The following is an 11,884-nucleotide window of genomic DNA, read 5'->3' as shown; positions in this document are numbered from 1 at the left end:
GATGAATCAACTGTAACTATATGATGGTAACTCTTTTTTGTGAGAACTTTATATTTTGTATGTAGCCAACATCCTCACAAATTTCTACACTAGAATCATGAGATTTGTATCATTCTTATTCAAAACACTTGTATGTCTCAGGAGTATCATCAAGTAGTCTTTTGAAGTGATTTGAAAAAGTCTAAAAACTTATGTTGATAAGCGACACACATTTTCACAATACTATTCATGCTCTCACTTCTTTGGGTTGTAGTCATATCCAGGTTTGAAATGTCGTTTCGTGCCTCCCAGTACGGACGATTTTTATCGTTCCGTCGGGCAGCTGAAACCGGCATGGGAAGCGTCCCAGTCTCGGCGACGCCGGAGGAGACACGGGACGCCTCCGTCGGTGTCAGAGGAGACGCGGGAAGCTTCCGGCAGCGTCCCGCGACGCCTTCGGCACCGAAGGCGTCATGCGCGACGCCTTCTGCAGCGCCGAAGGCGTCGTGCGCGATGGCTTCTCTGGCACCGGAAGCGTCCGGTAGGGTCGCCGGACGCTTCCGGCGCCGCTGGCCGCCCCTTGCGGGATTGCCCACGATCATCGCGGTGCAATCTCGCGTACAGTCACGATTTTTTTTTTTTCTGTTTTTAATAATTATTTATTTTATTTAATTAATTTAAAGAATTCCCAAGGAGGATGTGTGATATTTCGAAGAAACTTTTATAAACCCTAATAAATATATAAAAAATATATTTAAAATTAAAATAAATTAAATAAATTTTATTTATTAATATTCTGAAAAAAAATAATATTGTAAATTTCATTTAAAATTTTTAAAAAATATATAATAATTCTTATTTATATTCTAATATATTTTTTTTATTATTTTAAATTTCATTTAAATTTTTTTAAAAAAATTAAAAATTCTAATAAATTATATTTATATTCTGATATTTTTTATTTTTTTAAATTTTTTTACTTGATATTTTTTACTATTTAAAATATATATTATTTAATTAATAATTAATTAAATGAATAAATAGTTCATTTATATAATTATTATTAATATAAAGTAATATCTTGTATTAATTTATATACTTATTATTATTATTATTATTATTATTATTATTATTATTATAGATACTTCCATTTTAATTTGAATTATTAATCTATCAATTCTATTTAAATAAAATTATTTTTAATTATTTTTTCTAACAATATTAAATTATTCAATAATTAAGAACTTATAATAAATCAATATACAACTTATTTTTATATACACAATAAACATATTTATCTTATAATTACTATATAAATAAAAAATATCGAAACTGTATCGGCACGGCACGATACGATACCGAAATCGTATCGTTCCAATCTGAGACCTCGACATAGGCCAAAATTTTAAACCTTGGTTATATCCATACAAAACATTTGTTGTCCATATACTAAAGCCTATTTTTCCTTTATGCGAAACAAACATCTCAACTAGTCATTATCTTCAAGTGCATACTTGATCAACATCATGTTCCAAGCTAAAATAAAATCTTCCTCTTCATCAAAATCATATATATATGAGGCAAAATCTTTAGTAAACTCTTTGAATTGAAAAAAAAATCCCACTCAAATGTATTGCGGTATTTTGATAAATGTGTCAAATACACAAATGATGATGTGTTTGAAGCCATCTGGAAACTAAATCCTTTGTCATTGCTACATCTTGATCTACAAGAATAGTTGTTGATTTTTTCTCATATATAGCTTTAGTAAATATATCAAACAACTACTCAAACGTCAAAGATATTTTATCATATAATAAAGTTCATCAAAAATTATGAATCGCTTATGATGATTAACACCTACAAATAATGTAATTGAACGACCTTCATTGTTCTTCCTATAGGTTATGTCAAAGCAAACAACATCTTCAAAATTATCATAATCAGCTCTCATCTTAGCATCATACCAAAAAAATATTAGTTATCAAATCATTTTCATCAACTTGAATAACATAAAAAAAAATTAAGATCATCAAACTACATTTTCTGCAAATATTCCAATAGACTTCTTGTATCCCCAACTCTCATATTTCTTGTTCTTTTAGATTGCAAGTAGGTTTTGTAATCTTGATGAATAAAACCTAAATTCTCTCTCCCACTTATTTGTCTCACAATAAGATCATGAGATATTTTTGGAGGGATTCCCACATCACTTGTCATCTCAATCTATATTGCCGCAGAAGAAGATATATTCCTATGACATCTGTGGAAGTGAATTTTGTTTAGACTTGAAAGATAATGATTATGCACTTTAACAAATTGCTCCACACTCAAGTTGCCATTTTTTCGACAACTAACCTTCATTTTAGCCTCACAACCAAACCTTGTTTCAGGACGACTTGATTTCATATAAACATCTCATTTTTTTCTTTCCCCTTTTACCTAGCGCACTACACTAAAAAAATCCTATCAACTAATTTACCCGATTTATCATTGTGACTTTTACTCCTTATGACAAATCCAACTTGTTTAGCATATTTAAAAAAAAAATCATAGGCATCCTCTTCTGTCTTAAATTTCATTCCCATTTTTTGCATCAATTTTTCTGTGATAGATGACTAAGAACTCATCAATAACATGGTAGACTCCATACTTGATTTATCTTTTTCATTGTTATTACCCTCATCAATAATATCAAACTCATCATCTCAACACTCTTCGTTTGCACCAAAATTTAACCAACGACAACTCGTAGTTTCAATCAACGACAACTCCATGATAATTACTTTGATCCTGAAAAAAATAACTAAAAAATGTATATTCATAATATTAGGTGTAAAAAGAACTTATGCAGCAGCAAGAAAATGGAATTGGAGCAACCACTAAAGCAAGAACATATCATAAACTCCAATTCCTCTCATTAACTATAGATGTCTTAGTCAAAGAAGACATACTTTAGGTCATTGAAGAGTTCAAGTAGCCCTGTTTTTGTCTGAGATCTAGATATTAGGCAAAAGTAACACAATAAAAATTTGTCAAGAAAACAATTACATAAGAAAATTAACAATCCCAATACATGATATTGTATGTTCATAATATGCTAGGTTTTCATTTTTTTTAGAAATTTGAGTGTTCTCCTATTTGGAAAGGAGCACATATTCAATAGAACTTACTTCTAGAATAGTTAAATTCTTAAATTTGAGGCATAGCCCATTCTATTGATCCTTCTAAGTTCTAACTTATCCTAAATAAAAACCCTAAAATGCTGCCCCAAAACAATCTCATTCCTGTTGGTTGTTGCAATAGAGTTGCAACAACGGTTGACCTCAGAGACGTGATGGTGGTCGTCGGAGCTACAACGATGCTATCATCACTGTAGCTCCGATGGTGGAGGACCACAATGGAGATGGCGGAGCTGGAGTTGCTAGAAATCTTCGACGAAGGGAGGGGACGAAGCTGGAGTTGTTGTCGTCGACAAAGGGAGGGGACGAAGCTGGGGCTGCTAGCAATCGTTGATGGAGGGAATCGTCAGTTTTGGAAGGAAAGATTTTAGGGCAAAGCACGAACTTTTGGGAGGGTAAAGCATGGGTTTTGTTTTCGTCTAGCGTCACACATTTTGAACTTGTTTTACTGTTTATTTTTTTATCGTTTAGGGAATGAGATACGAGGACAGAAGCTTTTTGGGACAGGAGATCTGAACTAGTATAAATTGTACTTTAAATTTATCCGATAAATGATTTAGAGGAAAGATTATTTATCTTCAGAATGAATCAAGTAAAATCCAACCCCTAAGAATAAGTCATGGGATCAATTCTCAGTGTTGGACGAAGCCTATCATGATTTATCTTTCTTTCAAATTGCACGAAGGAGTCATAGAAGAGTCCCAGGTGAGAATTATTATCTTTTTAATGTGAAGTCTAAATTAGAAAAAAGAAATTAATTACTTGATCCTCAAAATTATATTGTCAAGGGGGAGCAATGTGAGTATATCTTCATCTCAATGCATCAAAGCAACTATATAAAGCTAAGTAAGAATCAACTTCTATCCTGCCACTGGCTTGCCACTGCAATAAGCATCAATGGCACAATTTATTCTTGAAAAGAGAACCTTATATTTTTCTTCTTAGATAAATAAAAAACCCTGACAGATTTGGACATGCTTCCTCTTGTAAAAAACCCTGCGATAAGCATCAATAGCACATGAGAAACTATCTTGTTTCTGCAAAATATATATTTTTTTTAAATAATTATCCCTCTGCAGATTTGGACATGCTTCCTCTGCCCGCTGCCATGTGAAAAACAGTTAGCATTTGCAGATTGACAAACTGCATGGATATGGAGAAAGTCAAACAACTATTTAATGCAATCATGCAAGAGAGAATCCAAGATAATAACCATTTACCATATTTAGATTGGATCCAGAATCTATACAACACAATTTTACCATTTCCCTCATCCCAGAAGCAGCTGAAGAAGAAGAACAAGAACCAGAAGGCTATGAAAACATCTCATGTTTGGTATGTGTTTTTCCTCCAAATTCTAGTGATAATGTTCAGTAAATGAATAACTGCACAAAGGACTTGGGTCTGCTTATAAATATAGATTTCTTTCTGAAGTTTCTTGTATGAATTCTTCCTGAGAGAAGTTCCATTTGTTGGATAATCTAATTCTGAATAGTAATATTTCTCCTGCAGATGTGCTTGGTCTAAATCAAAACAGAAAAAAAAAACAGCATTGTTTCTTAGAATTCATTGGAGTAAGCAATCAAACATGAACTCAGCTGCAGTGAGTACAAAGCAAAAGAAGCAGCAACACCAGCGAATCATAGATCTCCTGCGTGCCTAATTCACAGAATCTTCTCCTGCAGGTACTGCTGGAATGAGTTCCTCAGCTCCCAAGCCTACAAAGCACATGGTTTGGACTGATCATGTGTTTGTTCCCCTACGCTTATGCTACATTGCTTAGTGGCTCTTCCATGATTTTGCAATGCACTCATTGGGAATTCAAGCTCATTCATCAGTGCATCGAGGTATGTTGGGGATGGATGGGCAGTCATGGCCGCAAAATTGAGGTGAGAGTCTTGATTGTGCCAAGTTCAATCTCTGTTGAAGATGATGAGGTGGAGCTTTAGCCCAATTGAGGATTCAAGTTTTGAGCCAAATTAACGGGAGATTAAATTTGGTAACTTCAGTTGATCAATAAGGTTTTGATTTTACTTTAAGCTTGCATTTATCTTTGATGAACCATTCTTCATATTTAATATAGGCTCATCTACTCCACTTACATACACAATAGCAATAGTAAGCTGTGATGAGTTTTGGTGATGGTTTAAACTTTAAACCCTGAACTAGAAAAGAGCTAGTAGCTGAGAATATGGGACGACTATTGTGTCAATCAAACCAACTGGTCACTTTCTTAATTAGTCATGACACGGGAAATTTGACGATCATAGTACTTGATCAACTAATTCTAGCAAAACACATGGAAGGAGATATTGGGGATATACTCATTGTACTAGAATTAGTATTCTCTATGACAAGATATTGGGGTAACCATATGGTAGGTTTACATAATTGATTAGGTATGTACTTCACTAGTAATTTGTATTATTTTGAAAGATAAATCTTCAAATATGTGCAATGCATTTCAGCACTAAAAGAATATGAAACATCAGATCGATCATCTTCTCTTATCCACTGAGTGACAAATACCTTGAAGAATACAATGAAGCACTAAATATTATGTATGACTTGAAGCAGTATGATTGATAATGTCACTTGCTTTCGCTGCTTAAGGCGAATACTAAGATGTGCAAAGAAGTAGAAGGATGTAGGCAAAACAAAGGCTTATGTGCAGAAACAACTATAATATGCATCTCATTTCTCATAAATAGTAATTTTAACATATAATTGATCAATATGTAATTGTCGAGGCAACACAATAGCATGCGATGTATTAAGAGACAAGAACTAACCTATTGAGGTCATAACTCGAAGCGATGATAATTCATAGAATACTTTGTATTATATTACAATCATACATAGGGAGATAAAAAAAATTGTTGCATTAATGAAATTAAAAATGAGATCATAATTGTTCTTAACTTCTATGTGTGTGTTTTCTTGTGATATTGTAATAGATTGTTAGGCAGTTTACAGACATCTAACTTGGGCCGACAAGTATGCAACTTGAGACCGAAAATTTTAACAATTAGTGCCTCAACAATTATGACTTATCAAACAACTAATCAAATGTACACTTCAGAACTTGATCTATAATTCTCCATGAGAATAATTTGAGAAGGAATCATCAGGGAATTTCATATTGTTTGCTTTTCTTTAAAAAAAAAGAGAAAATTAATTTTAAGTTCTGCCAGATCGACAAGAATCTACCTTTTGGAGCAATGAACATACCCAACTTCTTTACAGATATAGAGATTGAACTTGGTTGGTGTAGTGGAGCTCAATTATTCGATCCAATGAATTCTTTTTTTGGATGGAAATCAATCCTCAATTATTGCTGAAAATAATAGTTGGAAAGCACAAGAAATTGCTGATTCGTCACGAAAAAGCAAGGCAATAATTTATAAAATGATAAATTTTAAAAAAGAGAGAATAATATATGAAAAATGAAAAGATGCAAAGGAGGAATGTTTCTTTAAACCAATATGATGCTCTAATTTTTTAGCTAAACAAGATGTAAATGGAGATATCAATCAACTTTTTCATCTAAAATTTGAGTGGATAAGTCTTCTTTTTTTTTTTGGTCCAGGAAATAAGAAAAGATAATGCTTATCCCCAAGTTCAGTTCAAAACAGGAAGGTGGTGGTCAAACAATCACATGACTCCTAAGCCATATAACTCATAAGCCACGCTATTGATTAAATACTCAAGAACCGAACGTCATTGAGCCCACAAAAAGAATAGAATTTAATTGAATCATGGACTGAGAAGAAGACAAGTCACGAGCAACAAATTACAAAAGCAAGGTAGACATAGAAATGAACAGTGCAATAGTGCATGAATATAAAGCAAGTGTTTGTTTGACAAATCCTTTTCAAGTGTTCATGCATTGGGTTCTAACTACTTTCAAGAGAATATTTGGTAGTTCTGTTTAAAAAAATTCTAAAGGAAGATCAAACATCTTTAGTGTAAAATATACTACCGTTCTTGCAACAAATCTTTTGCAAATGTTAGCTTTCTCCTTTTTTCCCAATATTAAAGTAAAATATGGCGTATAGGTCAAAAAAAGGTGAGGTGGAAAGTTGCGAACCGTCATTTTGGGTGCACAAGTTATTTAAAAACAAAAAACAAAAGAAAAACTCTTTTAAAGCCCAACACAGAACATCGAATTGCCCACTCCTCCCCTTAATCACTTTCCGTGAACAATTAAAAATCAAAAATAAAATTGCAATTAACCAAACGACCCATTTACAGTTGCGGAATTCTCAAAGACAGCTAACTTTCTAAAAGACATGCTTATTTCCCATTTTATCTCTCCCGTCAACTATAGTGCTTCATTTAAAGAACAGCACAGCATCATTATGGTGCTAAATTTTAAAGAACTGAAATTTCAAACACTGTAGTGGTTGAAATTAACACCACTTAGTACTGAAATACAGCACTATTATGGTATTATTTTTTAAAATATAACGCCATAATGATACTGTTCTTTAAAATTCAATGCCACAATGATATTATTATTTGAATGCAGCACCAAGTGATTAATGGGAGAGACAATAAAATGAGAAAAGCATGTCCTTTAAAAAAAAAGTTGAATACGTCTTTTGAATTCCATAATTTTAAATACGTCATTTGTCTATTGCTGAAAATAAAATATACAAAGAAAGGGGCACATATACCTATGATCAAACACCGGTTTCTCATTTAGTTATGAAATCCAAAGGAAATTATTAACAGAGAGACCCCTCTTAATTTCTTCTAGGCTCTCTCACACATGGATGCAATTAATGTACATTTTGGCCAGGCCATGGCATGTGATCTGCGAGTCCCGCAGTACTACCCTACCTACTTGTCCCCCGTACCATACTGATTCCCAATGAATAAAGGGCCCCATGAAGCCTCAACCACAGCACTCAGTCTCAATATCAGTGTCTTTCAGAAAGCAAAATTTCATTTTTGGACTTTGTCGTTTAACCCTTTGCAAAGTGTCGCCTAGTGCATTAAAATCCTATAAAAATCTCAAACAGTCATTATTTTCTCCAATTATCACAAGAATCTCAATTCATATAATGAAACAATAATGCAGCAAATATACTATGTATTTGCAATGCCACCCTTTTCTTTTGTCAAGTGATGGTGTTAGAGAATAGGGGGAGAAAGGTCAAAGGGTAAGAGTCCTAAGTTTTAAGGGTATTTTTGCTTATTTAAAATGTTTAAGTCGCGTTTAAAAAAAGGAAATAGGCTACATGAGTTAAAAATAAGATTGGTTCAAAGAATTAAATTGAAAAATAAAGCACAATCCAAATGGATAAATAGATAGGCTATGATTGGATTAGATTTTATGAATGATTAATATCAAATCAAATCCAATGACATAAGAAGGAAATGGGACCGTGTTTGGGTTAGGTACAACCCGAGCTCATGGCAATGCATAAGGAGTCATGTTAAGTTGGGCTCGACTTACTGATTCAAGTTGTGCTAGACATGCCCCTAATTAACTTAGGGTCTTGCCAAACACAAGCTCGACTCGGCTAGAGCTAAGTCAGGTCCTTTTAGACCTCCTTTGTTTTTTTTAAAAAAAATAATGTTTCAATTTTGTAAATGGCTTAAATTAATAAAAATCTTTAAAAATCAAAATCATTACATTTGAATAATTTATAAAATAAAACATTAAGCTCGACTTAGTTAACGAGCAATGCCAGGCTTGACTCAACCTACAAACAATGTCAAGCTTTTTTTCATTCATGTGTCCAGAAATAAATGTTTATTTTTGATGACGTATCATATCTAAGTTAATATCCAAGGGGAATATTACATGTGTGCATACCCTCATACATACTACAGAACCTCATGGATACCCTCCTGACAACTAATGGATCATTGTCAACTAACCCAACTAAATACAGCAAAATAAACATGTGTCAATCCCGATGCAAGTAGGGTGTCATCCGTCATCCGATATATTTGTGTCACTAGAAGTAATCCTCCCGGGAACCATGTATGTCTCCCACAACCAAGCTATTACCATTCAATATGTCATTGTATCGTAGTCTATTGGGTCCTCATCATGTGGTGTGTGCCTCCAGCTAGTCCTTTAATAGCATAGGTCCATGCATCCGATCACCATTAGTCTGGATAAATGTACACCCGTTTGCATTCATCCGAACTGGACATGACTAAAACCATGCCAAGTAGGGTCAAGTCCAGCACGATGCAAATCGTGCCATGCTGGTCTAATCACAAGACCCAATCGACACATTTAGATCTAAGAGGTTGATCATGACTAAGTAGTCAAAGACTTTTTTTTTTTGTAATAATAATTTAGATGTCCAGACTTCACCTAACTAATTCTAGAGATACATGACCTTCCTCTTGGTTCGCTTACCGAATAAATTCGAAGTACAACTTATGCACACTTAGAATTCGACCTTCATAATATTCCTCCAGTTTAGGATTCAAACCCTACTTCTCTTATTATTTCTCTAAATGCTTTACCACTACACTATACCCATGGAGAATAGTCAAACCACAATATATCATGAGCATATCAATACTTCCAAAGCCATCCTAGACAAGCTCAAGTAACCCAAAAACCTATCTGAGACTATGGTGTGATGGTAAGAGGTGAAATGAGCTCCCTAGGGAATAATGGTTCAAATCTCATCCAGGCACATTACATCTGGGAAGTTTGAAAAACTTATAATGCTGGGTCGTCCATTAAGATTTATTTGTATTTTCTAATTTTCCTTGATGACTAGTGAGAAGCTTCCGTGAGGTTAGACTGATCACCTAGAATTAAGTAAAAATTAAATATCTAAATTAAAAAAAAAATAATCAAAAAATCTAAAGCCAACTCAGCATGGTTGTGTGGTGAAATTCCAGTTGAATCAACCGGCTTATTTGAGAAACCAGGCCTGAAACAAAAAGTCACACAAACCTATACAGACAACAAAGAGAAAACTGAAGGAGGCAAGCACCTTTGCGTGCCGATTAGCTGGCGTACAGTTGTATTGGACAGTTGTTTTCTCAGCCCACAGCTATGCATTATTATTAACACAGAAAACGACCTACCTCCACCCTCTTTCCCATATTCCCTCCCCAGAACTAGCGATTTGGCCTCCTAATTAATCCACTAGCCACTGGCAAGCATGCATGGCTTGAGGAGGACGACAAGGCATGAATGAGATAGGGTGTGCAGGTGGGGCCACACGCTTGGCTGGCATTGGAGCAACAAGTCAAAGTTCATGGTGGCCACCATCTAAGGTTTTATGTATATTTATCATCCAACATCAAAGCATTCAGTGCATGGTCCCAAGGCGTATTAGAAGGATATCTACACAGTCTTTTGGCATTTGGCTGAGGCATATGATCGAACAGGCAGGCTATCAAAACACATACACCCCTGATTTTTGAATTTTTCAGAACTTCATTTTACTAAATCGCGTACGTATGTTTCAGTATTACTCACTCATGTACTCAACTTTTATAATACCTAAATCACAAACTATATTTCCGAAATACTCCATCAGTTTAAATTAACTAATTAATCTAGAAAACTCCAAATCACTTCAAACTAAAATCAATATATTCCTGAAAACATCCATCATGTATTTATGTCATCATCTAAATTTGATAACAAATAGGGAAATCATCCCAGCGCCCCCGTCAATCCGTCCTATGATAAATACGGAGGAGGTAAATTACTGATGACTACTAGCTCTTGGCATGAGGAAGGTATTTATCTTGACTACGTTCAAATTCGAATCCAGATTTTAAGTTGGTAATACCTCATGTACTAACCACTTAATCGTCCCGAGAGGACTTAAAACATTACGCAGAAGGGGGTGGGACGGTCCAGTCCCGCGCCTGCAAATTTTGGCCCTGTCAATTTTAACAGACAACTACTTCAATATACAATGGAAAAAAAAAATCTAGTAGGTAAAATAATATTTTCATCCTGAACTGTACCTTGGTTTTTCTCCTCTGATCCCAACGACTATATACTTATGTATGCTCCACGAGGTGGAGGCCTCCAGTACATTAGCTCTAATGCGGCTGGCATTTTGAGAAGAACAAATTAGCAGACAGGAAAAAAAAAGTGAATAAATAATAGATTAAATAGAAGATTATCAGACAGTGACACAGAAGCCACAGAACGGCTAGTTCTGCTGACGTGGGCCCCGTCGCCACGTCATTCTAATGGCCAACTGCTACGTGTCTGACACCAGAAATAAATAGGTTTTCTGTTAGATACTGCAACTTGTATTACTTACAAAAATATAGATGGGAACTGGTAATTACTGATGGAGTTGCGCAATAAAGAAGTATGTTGTATTCACACCCTTGGATTGTGCAACATAATGGTTCTTCCTTTTTGGGTCATCATTGCTTTCTGGTAGCAGAGCGGCACATTGTTGTTGGAACTTACTGATGTTTAAGGCAATTTGCTGGCACTTGCTGGATCTGAATCATCTGATAAGATTAGGATGGGTGGTTGGGTTGCATCAGCTACAGGGGCATAAGAGAGCCCCAAATGGTTGGCTAGCTGAAGCTTGCAACAAAGAGCAAGTTGTCATATATGTGACATAACCAAGGGTTGGCTGAGCATCAGTTATCATTGAACGGTCTTTCCACACTGAGAAAGCACAATTAGTGCAACCTTACATAAATCATAGTACCTCTGCTTTAATTAATGCATTCAATTCTTATAACTACAGCTTATC

At 34.6% G+C, this 11,884-nt stretch overlaps 1 long non-coding RNA gene across 2 annotated transcripts; it reads right to left on the bottom strand.

Annotated features, from left to right (window-relative positions):
* Nucleotides 1–4,148: 4,148 nt before the first annotated feature.
* On the bottom strand, nt 4,149–11,865 carry LOC122045807. Of its 2 annotated transcripts, XR_006130122.1 has the most exons (6): nt 11,463–11,865; nt 11,297–11,379; nt 11,130–11,216; nt 10,949–11,042; nt 6,372–6,498; nt 4,149–5,081 (listed from the first exon to the last, which is right to left on the bottom strand). It is a non-coding gene; the product is annotated as an uncharacterized LOC122045807 (long non-coding RNA). The 2 variants fall into 2 exon arrangements; XR_006130121.1 differs by lacking the exon at nt 11,297–11,379 and having other exon boundaries at nt 11,435–11,865.
* Nucleotides 11,866–11,884: the final 19 nt, after the last annotated feature.

This window comes from Zingiber officinale, chromosome 2B (assembly GCF_018446385.1).
Source record: "Zingiber officinale cultivar Zhangliang chromosome 2B, Zo_v1.1, whole genome shotgun sequence".
Lineage (NCBI taxonomy): Eukaryota > Viridiplantae > Streptophyta > Magnoliopsida > Zingiberales > Zingiberaceae > Zingiber > Zingiber officinale.
The sequence above is the reverse complement of the archived record's forward strand: the minus strand, read 5'-3'. Positions and strand labels throughout refer to the sequence as shown.